Source organism: Rhinolophus ferrumequinum, chromosome 3 (assembly GCF_004115265.2).
Source record: "Rhinolophus ferrumequinum isolate MPI-CBG mRhiFer1 chromosome 3, mRhiFer1_v1.p, whole genome shotgun sequence".
NCBI lineage: Eukaryota > Metazoa > Chordata > Mammalia > Chiroptera > Rhinolophidae > Rhinolophus > Rhinolophus ferrumequinum.
In genome coordinates this window covers 78,518,221-78,535,199 of record NC_046286.1, presented here as the reverse complement: position 1 = coordinate 78,535,199, position 16,979 = coordinate 78,518,221, and the positions used below count along the sequence as shown (strand labels likewise).

Genomic DNA, 16,979 nt, shown 5'->3' with positions numbered 1-16,979 from the left:
GGGCCTCTTGGATAGTGGGGGCCCTTTTAAAGGAAAGGAGAGAAAAATGAAGGGAAATTATGGAGGCTGGATTAGGGTGGGGAAACAGTTTTCCCTCTACAAATCGAGGGAAAAAAATATTAGGTTGGTGGAAAAATAATTGCGGTTTTTGCAATTATTTTTAACCTTTTAAACCGCAGTTACTTTTGCACCAGCTTAATCAGATAATTAGAATTGGTAGGCCATTACTATATGTTAATGTTTGATTTTTAAAAATAAAGTTAAACATGATGATGCATTCAACCGTTTTTAGGGGAAAAATCTAGATGAGTTTTTTGACCATTGAAATTCTATGTTTAATGGTAACTTACGTTCATTTAGCGTTTTGCACTTGACCAGTGGCTATGGTGGTGATTCTCCTGTAATCCTCCAGCAGTTCCTTGGCATAGGCAAGTGATCTGCTGGTGCCTTCATTTTACAGACTTAGTTAGCTAAGTGGCAGTGTGGGGATGCAGCCTGACTGTTTGAGTATGAATTTAATGTTCTTTCAGATTGGGGGGCGTAGATAACTTCTTGGCAATGATCTCTTTATTTTTGGAAACATAATTTTGGGCGTATTGGGAGGATCTAGGTTTTTTATTTGGTTCAGAGGGTGGGACAGAGCTGGTGAGCTTTCGAGGTCTGCTGGATGCTTTGTCTCAGGGCTCTTTGTTTCTTCTGGCCCTTGGACAGCCATAAAGGGCATGTATTCCCTGTTCTCTCCTAAACGGTGTCTCCCCCCTTTTCTTCTCATCCAAGCAAGGCAGTCTGCTTAGGGAAAGGTGATGGAATTAATAATCAGAAGCCGACCTCCAGCCTGGGGTCTACTAATGATCTGTTGTGTAACCTGGACAAGTAATCGAATTTCTGGCCTCAGGTTCTCCATCTGGAAAAGGCAAGGGCTCGAGGTACGTGAATGCTGAGATCCCTTTGGGCTCCAAATTGTTAATATTTTATAAAAACCCCATTTTGCTCAGTCCCGGGTAGGGAGTTGCACAAGTGCCAGCGACATCTCTGTTTTCTGCTTTGTAGGTAATGGGCTTTGTGATAGGTGCTTTTATTTCTTTAATCCCTAAGGCAAGGTGGGTGTCGTCATCCTGTTAGTTTAGTAGCACTTGATCATTTAAAATGAGAGCTGAATGAGCCTGAGCACTGTGAGCCTATAATGCTTTCCTTGACCTCCCCACAGGAGGTGTCCGTTTTGCTTTGCCCTTCTTCCCGTGCCTCTGTTATAGCCTTTATCGCATATGGTGTAATTATTTGTTTGTGTCTGTCTTGCCTGCTAGACTGTGAATTCCCTGAGGGCTGGTATGAGGAAAAAGCTTGGAGTGTGGTAAGGGCTTGGAACAGTGTCTAATGGAAAAGAGGAACTCAGCACCAGTTTCTTAGACATACGTGGAATGAAAAGAATACATTTTAAACTAAACACTGGGTTTACTTTACTGGGCTGAATATGTAACTCTAGTAGTAATGCTTTTGACTTTTGTAGTTATAAAAGAAAAAGGAGTTTTTAAGAGCTTTGTTCTAACACTTTTTAGATGGTTTCAAAACATTAACTTTTTGATTATAGATTCCCAGCCACCACACCTTTATTTTTTCCTTTCCCTGTACCCATCCCCACTGTCTTTCTAACCCCCCTATAAAAATCCGGGGTCATACAGTATGTTTCCTTCTCAGAGTTTCATAAATCTATAGTCTCATGTTACATTTTTAAAGATGGGGTGGAGAAAAAAACTTTGCAAATGACTCATTAGCAGTTTTGCAAATGTTTCTGTATTTAGAGGCTTAGAGAAGTTAGTGCAGTTTTTTTTTTCCTTCTTGCTGACATCAGATAGCAATGATTCTGTGAAATGTGGGCTGTTAGAAAATTTTATAGACCAATTCAAGTTCATCCAGATTAGAAGAGTCATAAAACTTTTCTCCGTGTTCGTTCAGACAGTATTATAGTCTTGCATGATGATTGGTAGATGGGAAGATTGGATTCTCTGTAAAATTAGTAGGATCAAAAGCAGGTTTTTCTGAGTACTTTTAAGGTTATTTTAGGGTTATGTCAGAAAATTCTGTGCACTTTTTTTCTGGTGTGACAGTTGGTGATTGCCTCTCAGACAGAGAGGTTAGATGAATAAAGACGGGAAGACTGAAAGGAACTGTTTTCCTCGTTGTTTTTCTGCAACACTGATAACTTTATTTTCTGCACAGAGTCTGGTTTTGGAGCTCTGAGTGACCCATCAGATTATTAGGTCCTTTATATCTTATTTAATTCCATTCTTTGTCCCCATAAAACAGGAGGTAGGACGATTTTAGAAAGTCAAGAAATTATACTGGGTTTAAGATAAAATTCTAATTATACACAAACTCACATATACAAATGTAGGAAAATCTCCCCATACTCACCCCGACCAATTCTCTTGAATACTTTAAAAATAGTTGATCTGAGGATAAACTTCAAATTTCCCTTTTTAGTGGAATAATGACACAGTGTCAAAACATGGTTATTTGGGATCTACCCAAGACAGATGTAATAGATATAACTTCATATTAACAACGTTTTGTATGAAGACATTTGTGGATGTTTCAACTAGCATAGTTTGTGTATTTTAATGCGTTTGAATATCTTACTAGAAATGAATAATTCAAATGACACCGGACCTGGTTTGTATACTTCTCTGCCAGTAACCCACTGAGTAATCTTATGCAAGTTATTTCACTTCTTTGGGTTTAGTTTATTCATCTGGAAAGCAGGGGTATTAAAATAGAGATAATGCAGCATTGATGGAAAAGTGCATTGACTTTGGAAGGCAGCTATGCTCACCACTATACCACCAACACCAGTAGTACTGGTTTTGAAGACAGACCAAATTGGTATAAATTCTGGGTATACCATTTACTGGGTATATGACTTTGGAAACTTATTTAAGTTCTCTGGGTTATCTTTTTATCCACTGGATTAATGGTTTATTCTGTTTCCAAATCAGAGTGCCACAAAACTCAATCTTAATTCTCTTAACCTTTGTTTGGACCATAAGATTCAGATAGCTTGTAATCAGGATCTTTTATATTTGAAGCCAGCAGAGGAGCTTGAGCAGTAGCATTGGGTTCCATAATTAAGAAAGTAGGTGCCTTAGTCTGCTTGGGCTGCTGTAACAAAATACTAGAGACTGGGTGGCTTAAACAACAAATTTATTTTCTCACAGTTCTGGAGTCTGGAAGTCCGAGATCAAGGTGCCAGCATGGTCAGTTTTGGGTGAGGGCATCCTTCCTGGCTTGTAGATGGCTGCCTTCTCTCTTTGTCCTCACACGACAAGGTGAGAGAGAAAGAGCAAGCTGTCTGGCGTCTTGTCTTATACGGGGTACCAACTCCATCATGATGGCCCCCACCTTTATGACCTCATCTGAATCTGTTTATCTCCCATTGGTCCCATCTCCAAATACCATCGTATTGGGGCGTTAGTGCTTCAACATATAAATTTTGGGGGGGGCCACACAATTCAGCCCATAGCAGTCAGGGAGTTAAGAGGGCAGGAGTCACAGGGCTGGTGAAAGATACCAGGATTGTAGAGATTTACCAACGTCCACTTCACTGGATCCAGTATTATGTCAGTAGTTCAGAGACTTTTGGATTCCATGAAGCAACACATTTCAGAAAGAGGTTTGGAGCCAATATTTTTCCCAGTAAATATATTGAAATAAATCTGCCATGCATTGTGGTATTTATCAAAAAATACATTTAACGTTTAAAAAGCAGGAAGAACATAATCTAAATAAAACATGATACTTTGAGTTGAATAAAATTGGCTCTCCCGAAAAACTTACAGAGTTTTTGTGGTTAGTGAAGTTTACTTTCATGATCTAAAATGGCCTTAAAAAAAAGTTTTATATTTATTCATTTTGACAGAGATAAATCTCTTCCGAGCTGCTACTGAAACGTATTTTCACTAAGTTCCCATAAAGCAAAACTTACCCTTTCTCTACTACCGTGTTTCCCCGAAAATATGACCTAGCTGGACAATCAGCTCTAATGCGTCTTTTGGAGCAAAAATTAGTCTAAGACCCAGTATTATATTATATTATATTATATTATATTATATTATATTATACTATACTATACTATATTATATTATACTGGGCCTTATATTATATTATACAAGACCTGGTCTTATATTATAGTAAAATAAGACCTGGTCTTATATTAATATTTGCTCTAAAAGACGCATTAAAGCTGATTGGCTAGGTCTTATTTTCAGGGAACCACGGTAGTTGGTAAAAGTGACTTCTTGTTTATTTAGCTATAAAGTGTTTTCTTTGTAATTAAAAAAGACTTACCTTTTTTCTTTCTTTTTTTCTTTCTTTTTTTTTTCCTAAAGACTTTGCTGTAGGTGAATGTGAACATATATTTATTGACTTAGGACCTGCACCATAGGAGAGCAATATGGTATCAGGATGAAGTTGTAAAAATGCATACCTAGATCCAGAGTCTGTCTTTGTCCTGATTTCTTAATATAAATATCTACATTGGGAAAAACAAAACAAAACAACAACCAGAATTTAAATTGTGGAAATGTAAAGGGCGTGGGGGTTAGTATTGTAGAATTGAGGGGGATTAGTTGTTTCACAGATCTCTAACCTGATTCTTAAAAAAATGTATGTATTTTCCTTTAGTGACTTCACATTTACTTTGCTTGCCAATCTATTTGTATTCATATGAAGATGGATATAGGATTGCCTTCTAAGTTTGAGGTTGACAACATAATAAAACAGGGATGTGTAACTATATGATAGCACCTAAAAATCTACCTTAACATGAGCCTCCATTTTTAAATACAATGAATCAAAATAAATAATGTTTATATAGTGAAAACTGGACTGTATATTTGCAAGGTTTTCCTATATCTGGAAGTGTCTATATCAGTTTGCAGTGGTTTATAAATAAAAATAATTGGACCATACAAGTATTTGTATACATTACGTTTTGGTGTCTGCTTAGAGGGGAATAAAATGATAAAAATAAAAACAAAGTTGAGGGGAGGTGACCCAAAGCAAAGCAAAAATCATACCCACAAAAACTGAGAAAACATTCTCAGCAATAGTAGAATTACAAATCTTTGTATAGAATTACAGTTGTGTCATTGCACTTTTCTTTATGTGCGCTTTCTTCACTTAGAGGGCAGAGTAGGCCGCAGGAAGATGCCTTTTTCTGTGACCCATGTGAATTTTCTAGCTGAGGAATGAAGTCACTTGGAGTCAAGCTGTGCTCTTCTACGGAGCACGCCTTTCTCCAGCAGGGCCGGGCCCGGGTGGGGCTGGTCTTGCTCATTAAGCTTTTGCAGGCTAGATTTCCATCCGCTTTCCACAGCCTTTACTGACACTGAAGAGCAGTCAGCGGGATCCATGTGCTTAAAAGCTGCGTATGTATTTCAAGGGGGAGATTTTTAGTAAATTTCTATTATAGCAGTTGGGTTTTATGGTACATGCCTGATTGTTTTGTTTTTGAAGGAAGTTTGCCTCTGAGAGTGTCAGTATTCAGGCTATTGGAAATTTGGGAAATGCTAATGTATGGAGAAGATGGTATCTGGGTAGGTACACTGATTGGCAAAGGAATATGTTCAGTTATATTTGAACCAGGCCCTGTGAGAAAAAATACTTTGTGTGTGTCATCAGAGTTTAGTTTTAGACCAGTTGTTTGCATTTTTCTGGGAAAATGTTGAATTTTGTCAGGTTATCTTCAATATAATTCCCTTTTCAGGTTTGACATATAAGAATAATGAAGCTGGTTGCTTTATTTTATATTATTCTGCTGTTTTACCATTGATTTATTCAGTGGTAAATACACTCTATGAAAGTTACTTATCCCTAAATCACAGTGAAGACTTTGTAAGGTTAATAATGTTCAGTTATTTTTTTGTAACATGTTAAAGCATGACAGATATGAATTTAATTAATTTATATGATGCTTCATTTTCATGCTAGCTTGATTGATTAAAAGGAGTTGTACTATGGCTGGAAGAGATTTGAATTCACATATTTTAATACCTGCAAATTAGTGGCCCTTAACAGTTATCAAAAATTATATATTGTTTTGATGTTGTCACACTCAACCTTATTGGTTGAATAAGGATAGGTCTCAGCATCTTCTTTTACTGAATGTTCAATCTGTTGTCACATTGAACACATGTGAAAACTCACCCTGTTGCCCAGATGCTGACTTAGAAAATATTGTCTTCATGTATTTTCTTGATACAGTTTACCAGTCGAATAAACCTGCTTTCAAAAAGAACCTTGTTTTGATGCTACTTTCTAACAAAATGAAAAGTAGTACTACTGTGATCTTCAGATGATCTGTGCAAGTTCTTTCTTTATTGCTGACACTGCAGGGAAGGCTCTCCTACCACTGAAGGTGTTTTTCGGGGGTGCATGTGTACTTGGGAAGTTTCAGTTTTCTGTTGTTAGGCCCAACCTAGAATTGTCTCTTTAAATTATTGGCAACTTGGGTGTGGGAATAAATAATAGCGGTGGAGGTGATGCTGATAATTTGGACAGCCCATCCTAGGGTCTCCCTCCCCCATCTTCTCTGTAGTCCTCCTGTACACATTATATGATGTATTGATGGCAAATAGTTTGATATCATAGCTGGATCACAACGAAAGTTGGAAAAGGAAAGTTTAAATTTTGACATTGAGTTTACTTGATTTTTTTGGTGGACTCTGAAGTTGAATGCCTGGCATATTCTTCAGCAGGAACCTCTACCAAATCATGTTTACAGATGTTTGAATTTTGAGAATCTTACCTCCAAAGAAAGAAATATATTCAGTTGAAATAAAAACTTGTCCTAGCCAGCACCACCTAAAAAGTAGTCATTTGAAGCTCTTACTAAGTCAAGTAGTTTTGAACTAAACTAATGCTCAGAGTAGAAATACTTTTAAAGAAAAAAGGTTTTAAGCATTCCAAATGGCATGTCTGTAATTCCACTGCAGTTAGAGCTTTCCCACCTGGGGAAAGTTGCTTTTCTCATGCCAGGTTTGGAGGGTCCATATGCTAACAGTCTACATACCTTCTGCTGACCAGCCAGAGGATCGGCGTCAACATTTGCATCTGCTTACCTAAGCTAGAAAAGGCATTCAGTTTACGATCTCATATTTTAAGAACAGATGCTAAGCATTGGCATAACTCTCTGGTAGTGCTGTAAATATTTAAAATGGCAGAAGAGCTAATGGCCAAAACTTAAAGAGTGCATTAATATTTTCTGACAAGGTTTAGGCCATGTCTGCCTGTCGACTGCAGTGTTCCAAAGCTTACGGAGAAGAGGATTTGAAAGTGTGAGATCAGTGTAGGCTTCAGCTTGGTGGCCTCGTCATACGATGGGGAGTTGATTGACTTTGACAAGCTTTTGTCTTATGACCTATTAAAATGCAGCGTCTGCAGCCCACGCCTTTATCCTGTGCAGTTAACCTTGGTGGATTTGTCGTTAGCTTATTTGGGAACAGCCTCCTGAATCACTGTTATTTTTGAGCTAAAGAATTTAGAGTTTGATTCCCACAGAAACAGTACTAGACTGGTTGTCGATTACCCCCTGATACCAAGTGCTTTTTGTGATGGGGCTGGGTAAGGATCCGATGCAGAAGTAACTGTGGGATGAGCTCAGAAAAAGTGGCATCTGTTATGATCATGAGAGACTGTTGGTGTTGGCTTTGCTCTGTTTTGAGTCTGGTTGTGGTGTCGCTGGGAGAAACGGCACAGTGTATTTTTCTTTTGTGTAGAACATTATATGATGGTGCTCCAAATAAATGTTCCCAGAATCACAAAATACATTCATGGAGAAGCCACCGGATGCATACTACTGCACCAGGAACATGGAGTTCCTCATTTGCACAGAAGTTTCACCCTCTTCATGTGGGAGCAGATGTGGGGCAGGGAAAAGGTGTGGACAGGAAACATGACATCCTTGTGTTTATCGGGTCAGTTTTGTTCCTGCTTTTGCCTATAAATGAGGAAGAAGCTACTGACAGAGGTTTGGGGATGTTTATGTATGACCAGCTTAGAAATTTAATAAGAATCTTCCCATTTTGTTCTACTCTCCTTTTAAAAAGTTCCTCAACTTTCAGAGAAATCTATTTCCAAGTGCCCTGTTCCCCCTTTCCCAACAGAAAATAGGAATAATCTTTTTGGCCTAAATGCATATGTACCATTATTGTTGTTAGCAAAAGACACCTCATTGTTTCAGCTCCACACTGAAGGAAAAAGGATAAAAAAACTAGCAAGGTTTCCTGAGGAACCATATGTGTTTATAAAATTTATTTATTTCTAGTTTTCTGTTTTGATTTTTTTTATAATTGTATAAATTTTTTATATAATTTATATAATTTATAATTTTTATAAATTTTTAATAATTTTTTATAATTTTATAATTTTTAAATAATTTTATAATTTTTTATAATTTTATAATTTTTTAAATAATTTTTTTTATAAGTGAAATCACATGGTATTTCTGTTTCTGTCTGACTTATATGTACTTTTTTAAATGAAGAATTGATACACTTCTTAAAAAAGATACCTGGCTGCTCTAAAAGCTTGGGTTTGGAGCTTTTCCTACTTAGGAGAGCAGTCTGTACAGGGTAAGGATAGGTTTGCTCAATTAGAGGCTAGCAGAAATTCATTTCTTTGAGGATGTAGCGACAATCTTAAACGTCATACTATACCAGGAAATCTATTTTATTTTACACTATCTTAATGCTACTGCTGAACTGGAAGGCTTTTGCACCCATACTGTCCATTTATGTGGCCAGAGCTGTGTGACAGGGCTTATCGCAGTTTGTAGCATTTGAATTGTCGTCTCCAAGGAAGCAGACCAACCAAGCTGGGTTCACGTAATGTATTAGCTATCTTAATGCATAGATATGGTCCTCTTAATAAAGTATTTAAATGCTTCAGTTTGTACAAAGTTCTGCTCAGTGAAAACTTTGTCTCCTATATATGTACCTCTGCACCTCATCTACCTAATGTCATCCACCATTTCCCATAATTACTGTTTTTATTCTTCTATGTCCTTCCCTACTTTCTTTATACTTATATAGGCAAATGTGTGCATATGTGTATAAATACCATGTTTCCCCGAAAGTAAGACCTAGCAGGACCATCAGTTCTAATGCGTCTTTTGGAGCAAAAATTAATACAAGACCCGGTCTTATTTTACTATAAGACTGGGTATAATATAATATAATATAATACTGGGTCTTATATTAATTTTTGCTCCAAAAGACACAATAGAGCTGATGATCCAGCTAGGTCTTATTTTCGGGGGAACACGGTATTTATACCTCCCACACACTTTGCTTTCAACCCATAAGATAGTATATCATGTGTGCTATCTGAATCTTGCTTTTTGTACTTAACAGTGTAAGTTAGAGGTAATTCTGAAAATGAAGAAACCTTTCTCATTTTCTTCTTTATAGCTGAATAGTATTCTGTTTTGTGAATATAGTATAGTGTCTCCTATTGATGGACATTGATCTTTTGCTATTACAAACAATGTTATAGTGAATCATGGGTACATAATTATTTCCTATGTGCAAGTGTATCTGTAGGATTTATTCCCACAAGCAGGATTGTGGTGTGTACACATTTGGAATTTTGGTAACTGTTGGCAAATGGACTTCTACTGGGTCTGTACCAATTTACTGTCCTCCTGCAACTATATGAGAATGCCTCTGTTCCCATAGCTGTGCTCAATGATTATTATATGATTAAGCTTTTGGATTTTTCCATTCTGAACTTCTAGCCGGTATTTCTTTTACTATGAATGTAGTGAGCATTTTTTCATGTTTATGTGTCCCTAGTATTTGTTTTCCTGTTAACTCTATACTCATCCTTTAGCCGCCCTTTTTTATTTTTCCTACTGGGAAGTTGGTCAACCTGGCCAATTGAAAAATGAAATTTGTTTTGTGTTTTTGATGTTGAGGAAATTTATAACCAGTACTCTTTTATTTGGCTTTTTATTCAAGTTACTTGATTTTAGCTAGAGAGTGAATATGCCTCTAGCAAATACATTGAGAATGAGAGTTCAGTGTTCTTTAAAAAGCATGGTGCCTATTTGCGTGTTATGGATGTTTAGTGTCTCCCATGGAGGACCATTGTATGACTTCCTGAAAGATGACAGTGGTAGTTTCTAAGAAAACTGTGTCAGTTTTTCAAACTAGTAGTAATTTCTGAATATAAATTTCCAAAATTTCTGAATTAGTGATGAGTTCTTTGAACTTATATCAGTGCCAATCTTGCTACTTCTGTCCCCCACTAGACTGAGAGCAGGATTCGTTCTTCTACATTGCTGGTGTGTGGTACATATGCTATGAAAGTGCTCAGGAAACATTTGTTTTGAAAAAAGGGGCTAAGATACTGACACAACCCACATCCTAAAGGTAAGAACATGTTATTAATGATTATAAAGCCACAAGTGGTAGTAATACTTTATTGATTTTTATTTTTTTCAACAAATAATGAACTGCCAGGCTTTATGCTATGTGCTGGTTATACAAAACTGAAATTGTTTGGTCTTGGTGGCAGTATTGCATAAGCTCTCTGGAACTGGATGGCCTTGGTTCGAATCCTGGATCTTCTATTTATTGGTTATGTGGCTTTGTGCAAGTTATTTATCCTCTTTTTACCTTCTTTATCTATAACATGGAAGTAATTTTAGTTCCTACCTCAAAGCGATGTGCAGATGAAAAAAATTGCTATATGCAAAGTCTCTAGAATGGTACTCAACAAATAGCTGTTATTATTTATTGTTACATATTATTTAGCTGTTATTATTTATTGTGGCATATTATTGAGGTGACAGAGACATGCAGAACCCTTCCAGCTCTTCATCAGTCATGTACACTGAGTTGTTGTGTGGTCAGAAATACTGATGAACAGAATTTACTCAAATCCCTTCTCCCAAATAGTTGTGCTTACTATTTCTATTTATTATAATTAGTGAAAAAAACAGACATAGTTAATTTTTTCACAGAATCCCTATTTGATGACAACTTTATTATGGTGATGACACCACTTATATATGAATTTATCATATACCAGGCACTGTATACATATCTAATTTAATTCTTAGAGCCATCAGTGAGTATGTATTATAGCCCTGTTTTGCTTATGAGGAAACAAACTTAGCAAGGCTGGATAACTTGTTCCTGTTACATGGCTAGTGAGAGACAGAGCTAGAGTTCTAATCCCGGTGTTCCGTTCCCAGACTTGAGCTCCAAAGCACCATGTTATTTTATCCAAAGGTTAGTTAGCTTCACACAGAAAGCTCTGGCCACTGCAAAATGAGGGGCCCCGTTTGGGAGAAGGGATTTGAGTAAATTCTGTTCATCAGTATTTCTGACCACACAACTCAGTGTACATGACTGATGAAGAGCTGGAAGGGTTCTGCATGTCTCTGTCACCTCAATTAGTGCACTGTTGGAGTGCCCAATGTGACCAGGTTTATGTGCATTTTGACTTTGAGAGTAATGATGTCCAGTATTGGGGTCCTTAATGATACATGCACGGCCTCTGGTTATTGAGCTCTCCCTTCAGGAAAGAGTATTCTGGGATGACTCTAGTTGCTTGTGGAAAAGACTTTGCCTGGCACAGATTTCTTCTTGACCTAATTCTTAACGGTAGCAGCAGGGACTTGCTTTGAACAAATAAGATTGTTAGCACTTATCTTGGGAATTACTGGAATTAGACTTTATTGAAAGCTGTGCCTTGATTTTTATACATTGTCCTCTCCAGTTCTTGAAGGGAATCTTACATTTTGACGAACACAAAGATTTTCTGTTTGTTTCATTCTTAAGAGTCGTTAGAATAAAAAGTTGTGTATCTCACTCATATTAACTGAGACAATAGGTTTTTCAAAATTGAGCATCTGGGAAAAATTGGAACGTTTTGAAAACCATGGCTGTTAGGTGTGAGAGCCATAAAACCCAGTGGGAAATAATAATTACTTGAGATAGTTCTATATGGGCTCCCAGTTTCTTGGGGCTTATTTTCTAATGCTTGCCTCAGAATATAATACACAGGGGCTAATAGTGGCTGCAAGTAACAAAAACGCCTAGCTTGATTGTTTGAACCATAGGGGATATATTGTCTCATGTAACAGAAAGTTCGAATGTAGGACTGGCCATGTGTGGCCTGCTCAAGGGGCTGGTTCTCTTCTCTGTTATACTCTTTCAGTGCCCTCTGTGGTGTCTCTCCTTTTCCTCAGGCTTTCTTCCCTCAAGGATTATTCAAGGTAGCAACAGCATTTCTAGGAGTCATGGAAACAGTGCTCAGAGGCAGAAGAGGGGCCTTCTCTTCCTTGTGGCTCTTCTAAGAGGGAGGAATCTTTCCCCGGAAGCCTACCAACAGACTTTCTGGATGTCTTCTTGGCATGGGGAGGGCGATGACATAATCGCCCTAGACCAGTAGAACCTACCCTAGAGCCCAGCCTGGAGCCAGCCTCCATTGGCATGCATATGGAAGAGAGAAAAAACTGAACAAAATTTGGGTTTTGTTAAAAAACGAGAAAGGATGGAGGAAACACATGCTCTGAATGTAACCAGATCCTGCCTAGACTTAAACTAGCAAAGAGCTATAGTTCGTATCTTTTGTGTATGTTGGTTTAATTTAAAACAGATGCTAGCTTATATCTTTATAGAAATAGTTCTTTCTCTCTTATAGGTCTTTTATCCCTTAAAAAACAACAACAACAAAAAACAACAAAAAAACTCTAAACAAGTGATACAGTGTGTTGTTATAAAGGTAACTAGAGTGGGCGACATTGGTTATTTCAAAATGAACTCTAGTTTATCATACAGATAACATAAACTACCAAATAGTCCCTTTGGAATGTATGTATACTTATTTGAATATGAGGTAATAGTATTTTCTAGACCTTCTAACATTTAAGATAAATAAACCTACTAAGGAGAGGAATTACAGTCTGCTCTAAGTCGGCCTGTTTTTGTTATTCCTTCTCTCTCTCCAGATATTTCTTTTTCCTCTTTCCTCTCTTTCGTCCTCCTTCTTGCCCCTCCTTTTACTTGTGGGATGTATTTGAGAAGGATCACTCTTATGTCCCAAGTAGAGTTAAGTGACTGCTCGCTCATTCCTATTAGATATTTTGGTTGCCGTATTTGTTTTTCTCGTTTAATGCTTTAAGGAAAGGTAGCAGGGTATTAAAAGACCTTCTCTTGGGCGACAGGCTATTTGGGGAGATGAACATAAGCAGGCACTTGTGGGCACTAGCAAGTTGCTCTACATACCCTGTGCCCAGTCACAACAGATGTAAACAAGTTTGTCGAACCTAAAAAATGACCCAATTGGAACTGTGCACTTATTGCTAATATATTTTTTTAAAGTTTGTTATTTTTCACTCCATTTTGTTTATGTCTTTCTCCAAGTTCAAAGGACAGCTTCTCTATCCCCTCACCACCATTTCTTTGAAGTTTAGAAACGCATGCTTTCTCATTTTGTAACTCTTGAGCCTAAAATAATGAATGGACTCAGCTCTGTGTGTAGAAGTCTCTTATTGCTGGTGATTTCAGCAAGGATGGGAGCCAGTCACCTGGCAGCAGCACCCACCCTGTTTCCTGCTCAGGGATTTTGTTAAAAGTGAGGGCTCTTAGAGTAGCCCTGGTTTTCTCAAGGTCTTAAGGAAACATCTGGACTGAATAATAAGTATGAACCCTTGTTTGAAGTTCTTTGTATGAGTGAGTGTCTAGAGTTGTGTATCTGCTTTGCTTTGCTTGCTGTAGAATTCCGATAAAGAGCCAGTGTGCTCGGGAGCATAATATTATAGGGTAGGCAGGTTAGGCTAGTGATAGAGGTAGCACCTTGGAATTGACCTCCTTTTTTAAACATTAGGAAAAAGAACGGTTTCCCATAACACAGCTCCTTACCTAACAGTGCTGATCCTCTATTGGTGATGGTTTTCTGCTTGGTTGCGTGTTAAATGACTCATGCATTTTCTCATGGAGCTGTTAAAATAATGGACACTTTTGTCAACCCAGATGGAGCATGCCAACATGGTAATTGTGTCAAAACCACATGCTTGTCTAATGGGCTAGCTGTTCACAGCAATGTTCTTTTGGGTTGATGATAAGTAGAAAGGTCTTTACTTAGTATGTTAGTTATATAACTTACTAATGATGGATCTTAGGTATTTGTAATTAAAGCTTAGTGGAATGAGTGTTGCTAATGCTTGGGAAACCACGGTCCTGGTTTTGTCTTCAGCTGTCTAGCTTTGTGATCTCAGGCAAATCTCCTAGTCTTTCTGAGCCTGTTTCCGTGTTGATAAGATAAAATAAGGGTATTAGACTAGATAATTTCACAACACTCATTAAGTAAATATTTATTAGATGCTTCTTATGTGCCAGTCTAGATGCTGGGAACATAGCAGTGAAGAAAAGAAAGATCCCAGCCCTCTGGGGCTTTCATTTTAGTGGGAGGGATTGTGTTCCATTGCAGGAGTTTCCATTTTAGTGGGCGATGGAGTTTAAAGGCTTATGCATTTTTGAAACTTGCAGAGTTACAGGCATGATAATTATGGTGAATGAATGTGCTATAATCATATTTTCTTGATGATGGTGGTAATTCATTCAAGAAACCATTTTGTCAACGAAGAGGGTAGTGTTTAAGTTTGAGCTTTGTTGATCTCTCAAAACTATTTTAAGAATGTACTTATTTACATATAATTACATCCATCCTTATTGTTGAGTGTTTACAATCTAATTAGCTATTTTCATTTTTTAAAAAATCTTCTTCTGTTTGGATGCAGTACTGCTAGCTCTGAGGTTCCTTTTTTTGTAGTTGTTATTAAATGTATGGAGATAACACTGGTTAGTATCACATATTTCAGGTGTACAACATTGCAATTCCGTGTCTGTGTATTCTAATGTGTGCTCACCACATCTCTGAATTCTTAGAACTTACCTGTTGGAAATTCAGCGGTGATTGAGGAGCACGACTTAGTGAGGCTTCGTGGCTTTGTCTCTGGATTAGCACCTTGTCTTTAGTTTTTGTCCATTAGTTCAGTTTTGATTACATGGCCAAATAACAACCTTCAGATATACGATTTTACTTGTGATGTAAACTCATCTGTAAATTTCTTATTTTGGGGAGGGGAAGGGCTAATTATAGTAAATGACAGAATACATCCATGTTGTTCTGTAGTCATTTTCACAGACTGGCATGAATTTTCTTTGAGCTCCAAGTCAAGGGCTCTGGTTGATTCAATTGTTGATGGACGAGGGAAGAGTTGTGATTGCATTACGAACTACATGTGAAAAACAGGTGTATATAGCTGTGTGGTCCTCAGTTTATTAAATGGGTTAGTCACATAACTTCTGCTCCTCTGCTTATTACCTGCAAAATGGGGATAATGCAACCTTGTAGGATGTTTTGAGGAGCAGAACTTATGTGTAAATGTCAGACACAGTAAGTAGGGAGCAACAGCTCTTATGATTAAAATACAAATATTAATACGTTTAACATAATAATCGAAACTTTTGTTTTATATTTTATTGCTTATAAAAATACTTTGACCAGAAATCAGGTTTTGTTGGTTGGTCTCCAGATTATTTCTCACAGCCAAAGTAATTAGACAGCTGCCAGTTACCTTGGTTAGCTTAGACAAATACAATGTTTTCGTTTTAATTTTTACTAGGGAATTGATTCAGCTCTCCAAAATATAGTTAGAGAGTATATGCTACAAATGTAAATAATATTCTCCACTTAAGTGGTACATGGAAAATAGGAACATCACAAAGAAAAACAGTTTTCTGCACAGTATGGAGCCAGTTCAAGTACTTATATAAGGGTCCTATTGGCAAACATGTTTTTTAATTTTAAATGCCTAATAATGGGGCAGCCACTATGAAAAACAGTGTGGAGATTCCTCAAAAAAATTAAAAATAGAACTACCATATGAACCAGCAATTCCACTTCTGAGTATTTGTTGGTAGAAAATGAAAACACTAATTCAAAAAGATATATGCACCCGCATGTCCAATGCAGCATTATTTACAATAGCCAAAATATGGAAACAACCTAAGTGTCCATCGATGGATGAATGGATAGACAATGATATATGAATGTTATTCAGTCATAAAAAAAATGAAATCTTGCCATTTGTGACAACATAGAATAACCTCAAGGGCATTATGCTAAATGAAATAAGTCAGACAGAGAAAGACAAATAGAATATGATCTCTCTTATACTATGTGGAATCTTCAAAAAAAAAAAAAAAAGAAAAGCAAAAACCAAGCTCATAGGAGAGGGGCTGTGGGGTGGGAGAAATGGGTGAACTTTTTTTTAGTTTAACTAAGTTGAGGAAGAAACCCCAAAAGTTTATAAATGGCAACTGTATTTATCTGAGCTTTCATTTCAGACCTCAGAAGAAAAACCTCAGTAATAATATTAGTTTGGTATAATGACTTAACAAATTTTGTTTGCCTCATCTCTTCCTAAATGAAAGCAGTGCTTTAATATTTTGATATAATTTCCCACAATATATCAGGCTGACACCTATGCAGCCAGTCTGGCCTTATCTGTGACGGTTACTTCCCAGTTTGACAAAAATACAATGTTTAAGTTTGGTGATCTGATATTACACACAGGTATAAGTTAAACACATCACTACAGACTTTTTATTCTTTACCTCATTGCTTCTGTCATAGTACAGACCATCAACTTCTCATGCCTGGATTATTGTACAGCCTCCCGGATGTCTTTCTATGTCAGTCTTTTCTCTCATCCTATACTTTACAGCTAAGTTCAGCTATGTGAAATGTGATTACATTACTACTCTACTTAAAGTGCTTGCATGACTTCTTATTGCCTTTAAATCAACCTCCAGACCTTTCTGAGCACAATACACGAAAACCTTTAATGTTCTGGCTTCTGCTTGCTACTTCTCCTTTGTCATTACTAATTCACCTTCCTCCTCCCC

The 16,979-nt window shown here is 37.1% G+C and overlaps 1 protein-coding gene across 14 annotated transcripts in view; it reads left to right on the top strand.

Moving 5' to 3' along the window:
* The window catches only part of EPB41L2 (erythrocyte membrane protein band 4.1 like 2), a 206,024-nt gene that overhangs the window by 77,594 nt on the left and 111,451 nt on the right, over positions 1 to 16,979 (top strand). Inside the window, exon 1 of one of the 14 annotated variants that reach the window (XM_033098308.1) lies at positions 5,333 to 5,423. The exons of the other annotated variants lie outside the window; for them this stretch is intronic. The gene's annotated coding sequence lies outside the window, so the exon portion shown is untranslated. Of the gene's footprint in view, positions 1 to 5,332; positions 5,424 to 16,979 lie in introns of those variants that run through there. 14 annotated transcript variants of the gene reach the window in all.